Source organism: Odocoileus virginianus, chromosome 11 (assembly GCF_023699985.2).
Source record: "Odocoileus virginianus isolate 20LAN1187 ecotype Illinois chromosome 11, Ovbor_1.2, whole genome shotgun sequence".
Lineage (NCBI taxonomy): Eukaryota > Metazoa > Chordata > Mammalia > Artiodactyla > Cervidae > Odocoileus > Odocoileus virginianus.
The window spans coordinates 64,635,489-64,641,488 of NC_069684.1; the positions used below are offsets into that span (position 1 = coordinate 64,635,489).

Below are 6,000 nucleotides of genomic sequence, written 5' to 3' on the forward strand. Positions count from 1 at the left end.
TTTATATGCTGAAATCCTAATCCTGAGAGTAATGATATGAGGAGTTGGGGCCCTTGGGAGGTAATCAAATCCTGAGGGTAGAGCCTTCATAAACATGACTAGTGTCCTTACAGAAGAGACCTCAGAGAGAGCTCTTGCCCCTTCTGCCACATGAGGACACAATGAAAAGACAGCCTAGGATGAGGGTTTTCACCAGATACCTTGATCTGTTGGCACCTTGATCTTGGACTTTCCAGCCTCCAGAATTTTGAGAAATAAATGTCTGTAGTTCACAAGCCACTCAGTTTGTATTTTTATTACAGCAGCTCAAATAAGCTAAGACATGCAACAAAGGAAGCAGCAATAGAGAAAGAAGGCCCAGAATGAAACTCTAAGGAAGATATTAAGTACTATTAGTCACTCAATCATGTTTGAGTCTTGCTGACCCTATGTTCAGTAGCCCACAAGGCTCCTCCATCCATGGGATTTTCCAGGAAAGAATACTGGAGTGGGTTGCCACTTCCTCCTCCAGGAAGGGTTGGCTATCTTCCCAACCCAAGGATTGAACCCTGGTCTCACGCACTGCAGGCAGACTCTCTACCGTCTAAGCCACATACATTTAAGGAATGGGCAGGGGAGACGCACACATGATATAGAGATATGTTGGAGGAAGACAAGGAGTCATGATCCAGTGAAAGGCAAAGGAAGAGTTTTAATAAGGTTTGCCTAATTTAAGAAAAAGCTTATTATCAATATATGTGGCAACTAAATGTGATCTGTTATCTTGACTGGAGCATGTTCAGTGCAATAATGACAGTATAAATCAGATTTCACTTTTTTGTTCTGTTTTAAGAAGAAAAACTACAAAAGTAAAAGCAGTTAGTGTTTTAACCCTGCAAAAATATTTGCAAGTTTAAGTTAAGAAGACATATAATTAGCTAAACATATGGGCTATGGGTAGTTTCTTGTGGCAGCATTATTGTTGTTTTCTGATAGAGTAAGACTTAAGTTCTGTTAAGACATGCTAATACAAAAGAAACAGTGATAAACATACTGCATACTCAGAAGAGGAAGCATAATTAATGGGGTGATTTTCTGAGGAGAAACTAAACAAGTAAGAATCTGATATTTATTTCACACATGTAACAAAATTATAACATGAGTTACTAATCTGTTATTACCTCTCGCTCTCTCATCTCATGGGTGTCTCAGTGGCTATTTTCATCTTTTCCAGCCCAAAGCAGAAATAAACATTTGAAAAACCATGGACCAAAAGGCTTTGGATGCATGCTTACACTGCAAGATTTTTTGCTTTGCATTTTTATTTGCACAACTGTTAGACAGCCTGAGTCTGGAGAAAAGGAAAGGAAACCAGGACTTGAGAGAATGTTTTATACCAAGACTTTGGGCCACTGAAGTGATTAAAAGAAAGGAAGAAAAAAAAAATAACTTTTTTTTTTCCTTCTCGAATTCCTGGTAAAGGAATACAAAGAATTCAATACTTTTAAGCTGAGATCAAACATGAAACATGCTAAGCTACCATCTGTGGACCACCACCACCACCCAACAGCCTTGGACACTTGAAATCTCTTGACTAACAGGGTCAGGGGAAATGGTGGGGCAGCACAATTAAGGAAAGACGCTGCTCTTGACCAAGGTGAAACCATACAAAATCAGTTCGGTTATGAGCTACGGCAATGGTGAGACACACCATTACCCACAAGGAGACTCAAGCAAATGAGATCTAACATAAGAGCGGAGACTGCTGGATCACAAAAAGGCAAAGAAAACCCTAGGGTACCTGTGGAACGGGGACATCAACATTTTTGAAAAAGCTTAATATTTCAGATACAGAACTGGAAGAATTTCTGCAGCATTGAAGGTCTTATTACGAGTCAAGACCCTGAAGCTGTGGGAACATTAACAGTAATCCATAGCATGTTAGTGCAGGAAAGGGAAGGGAAGCATCAGCATAATGAAGTACTATGATACCCTACCTCTACTTGACCCAAATAAGTCCTAAATAGACAACCTCAGTCATCATGTCCCATTCTTTTTGTTGGTGCCTTAGCCGAGGTCAGAGAGATGTGAAGGAATTGAGGTGATGCAGAGTGTTGGGCATCTGAGAATGTTTCTTAATTTGTAAGAAGAGAAAAATGATGCTTGTCTTTCTGCTCTCTTTAGCCGTATCTGCAGGTGATACCTAAAACCACAGCCACTGTTTTGTGACTAGAAGAACATGCTGAAGTTGACAAAGAAAAAGGATAAATGGGGCCATATCTTCGATGAATCACTGAGCCACTGAATCAATCAACCCTCCAGCCCCTCTTTCTCCAGATAGCTAGCTATGTGAGATAAGACAGTCTCATTCCTTAAGCCACTTGGGCTTTTCATTTTCTCATAGAGGAAAACATCCTAGAAAAGTCATTTTTCCAACATTTTTTTTTTCCACCATGGCTTCAAAACACTGTGACTAAAAACACTATTATGTAAGGAGATTAAAAAATCATCTCTGGCTATGATTTAAGGACTCAATGTTTTTAGAGAACTTTATTGTCAATTTATTAGCAACTCCTCCAAACAGAGGTATGATAAGGTCACTGTTCTCATAATTTTAACGACTAAGAAGCCAAGACGAAGAGAGATAAATGGTTGATTTCAAGTGGCCCAGCACATCTGTGGAGTAATTTTCAACTCCCAGGCAAGAATTCAGAACCAAGCTGCTTGTCTCTTTTTCTTGCTCTGGTTCACCTGAGTGTTAATGGCCATGCAGCAGACAATGTGTCTCCTCTCACAATTAGTCATTTGGGCTAAAATCAAAAAGGCGCCAAAATCACTTTTTATAATTCAGTGTTTCTCTAGGCTGAACACTCTGAGGAATCAGCCAGTGCCTTAGTCTGGGTGAGCTTAATGCCCCTGTTTAACATTTATATGATTCTGATTACTGGAACACCCCAACCCCGCCCCTGCCTCGCACTTCTGCTGACATTTTGACTTGAGTTTAAGTGGGTCTGTGAGGGATTATTTCAGCTCTGATGAAAAGACAAAGAATTCTGCTAACTGTAGAGGTATTTTAAATATACTTTTAGCATTGTACTCTCTTAATACTTTCAATGCTTTCATTAAAAAAAATTCCAAAAGATTATGTAAATAATCTTTTTTATGTTTGTTAATACTGCATAAAAACAGATTATGCAATTTTATCTTTAGGATATCCCCTCATGAGTTAGATTATTTCTCTTTTTAGTTCCTCTCTAATATTTTGATATTTCTGTCATTTTAGGACATCTAGCATCCTTATCTACTTTACTTCTTTTGTTTGTAATTTATTTTTATTTTCACAAATTATGGAATGAAGCAGAACCCTTTAGCCTCGCCCCCCTCATCCCAAGTACAAAACCAAACAGTTAATGGTTAGGACAATATAGTCACAGACTCAGTGTCCGATGCACATTCCTGAGTCATTTTACAGATGCTGTAACTGCTGTGGGGGTGGGGTGGGAACTGACTGCATGATGACCAGACTGTAGTCCTGACATGAACTGCTCCAATTTGAGCAATACTTAATCTATGGCTAGCACCAGTTCTAAGAACTGGTGCAAAAGAATGGGATTAGTATTACTGCTCATAATATATGCATCCTTAATGCCCATTTCTATCCCCCTCAGACCTTCTAAGAACCTAATGAGATCACTAGTCAATGTAACTGAACTCCTGCGTTATGCTCTCCTGAATGCACACCAAGCCTTGTCTAACCTGAGGATCCTTTTTCTGGATAAAAACAAGTTAAATGAAGAATTAAAGAATAATTAGCTCTCTTTCTCCAAAGGCCTCGTAAGGAATCCTGCAGGCAGATCACACAAGTAAGATAACAATACCTGAAGAAGCAGTCAGCCAGTTTGCTCTGCTCACAAGGGAGGACAATGCAGAACCCAACCTCCTGCCTCAATGATTCACTGAGATTCTTCCTCCCATTTTTCCCTCTAAGAGCAGAATCATCAGAGTTGGTCCCTGGACACAAGTCTACCTTCTCCCCAGATTGCCAGCTTCCATGATTTACACTTTTCCTTTCTACACTCACTTGCCTCTTGAATGAGTAGCTTCTGAGCTCAAATAGGCAAACCTAGGTTTGGCAATAATTACATCATGATAAAACTTAATAAGGCTTTCTTATGTGAAATATTTCTCTTTAACAATTTATAAGTTAAACAAATGTGTATCACAATAAATTTTTGTTGCTGTTTAAATAGGGTATTTTTATGATTTCAGTACTATACAAATATAAGACCACACTCAGAAATAAGTTTAGGGAATACCCTTACAAAAGAATAGGAGTATTAAAAGAACAAAACAAAAAAGCCCATGCAGGACTGCTATGTAGTAATAAAGATCCCTCCATGCTTCTTCAGGTAATCAGCTTTGGGGAAGAGTTCATCATTGATCAATCTTTGGCTACTTTAAATGGATTCAACTAATTTAAATACTCAGTTTAAATCCAAATTATGAAAGTCCCATTAGAAGTACTGCTAGTTAATATTTTCACCAATAAGCATTTAAAGGAAAAATCAAATTGTAAACATTTTATTTATTTTTTTTTATTTTTGGCAGCCTGTTGCACTTTAATGTGTAATGTTCGAGGTACAAGCAAGCTGCATTTAACAGTGTTATAAATAAAACAGATCAGTCATCAAGGGCTCCAGAGTGAACAGCATCTTCATAACCTCCATGCTTATCATCTTTGCTTTCTGGGTGTAATTTAATAACATCATCAATTCGGAGAAAGGTAATTGCAGCTTCAGTTGCAAATTTCAAGCTCTTAACTTTAACTATGGTTGGTTCAAACACCCCTACTTGTTTGTTGTCACGGGGTTTACCATTGACCAAGTCAAGACCAATCCATTTTAGATTTTTTTGTTCTGGGTTAACCTGAGCCTCATTATGAAAAGCTCTTAATTTTGCCACCAGATCTGTGGAGTCCTGGGCAGCATTAACTGCCAGAGTATTAGGAATCACAAGAAGAGATCTTGCAAACTGCAATAGCAAGCTGTTCTCGGGAGCCCATGCTGGTTGCGTAGTTCTCAAGGTAAATGGAAAGTGCCGCCTCTACAGCACCCGCACCTGGGACCACAGACTTTGACTCCAAAACTCTCTTCACCACACAAAGGGCATCGTGTAAGGAGCGTTCCATCTCGTCACACATGAAATCATTTGCTCCACGTAAGATGACCGATGCAGAGGTACGAGCCTTAGTAGTGATAGTCTTCTATCAATTCAACAGTAGTAAGTCCATGAAGAAATTCACTTCTACTTACACAGGACATTTAGACAGGGAAGCAATGTCTAGACCCTGGAGAAGAGATGAAACGGCAACTTCACCTCCGTTTACAAGGGCCCAGTATTGTTTTATCCCATGCGTATAACTGCTCATATCACTGAAGGACCAAATTGTAAACATTTTAAAGCAAATTCCAGTAAAACATTAAATAAATTATTTTTAATTGACTAAGAAAATGGGACAGAGAGGATTATCTGGATAGAGACTGGGTTAAATACATCACTTTAGCACTGAAAAAATACAAATGCATCAAGAATATCTAAAAAGAATACTGTACAAGATGATCTCTAGAGTCTTGACTTGTTGTCATGAAAAAATGGAAGAATTTATTGTTAATTTGAGCCCACATCTACATTTTAAAGCAAACTAAGCCCCAATAACCCACTAGAAATTTATCTTCTTCTGAAGTAATTCAGATGATGAGGGGATTACACAAAATATATTGTGTGATAGTTTTATCATTTATTTTTATCTACTGGTGGTAAAAATATCTATAGTTTAATTATCTGAGTGTAGTATTGTGATTAGTCTTTTGCCTAAATCTCTCATTCTTTCTGTGATTTTAAATTTCATCAGGATACTATTACATATTTCACTGTTTTTCTGTATACAGCTTAATTTCTTTCTGAGAATCAGTTCAGTTCAGTTACTCAGTCATGTATGACTCTTTGCAAGTCCATGGACTG

At 38.1% G+C, this 6,000-nt stretch overlaps 1 non-coding gene across 1 annotated transcript; it reads right to left on the bottom strand.

Annotated features, from left to right (window-relative positions):
* Positions 1 to 5,313: 5,313 nt before the first annotated feature.
* On the bottom strand, positions 5,314 to 5,445 carry LOC139037588 (small nucleolar RNA SNORA20). The gene has a single exon (XR_011490470.1). It is a non-coding gene; the product is annotated as a small nucleolar RNA SNORA20 (small nucleolar RNA).
* Between the last annotated feature and the right edge of the window lie 555 nt (positions 5,446 to 6,000).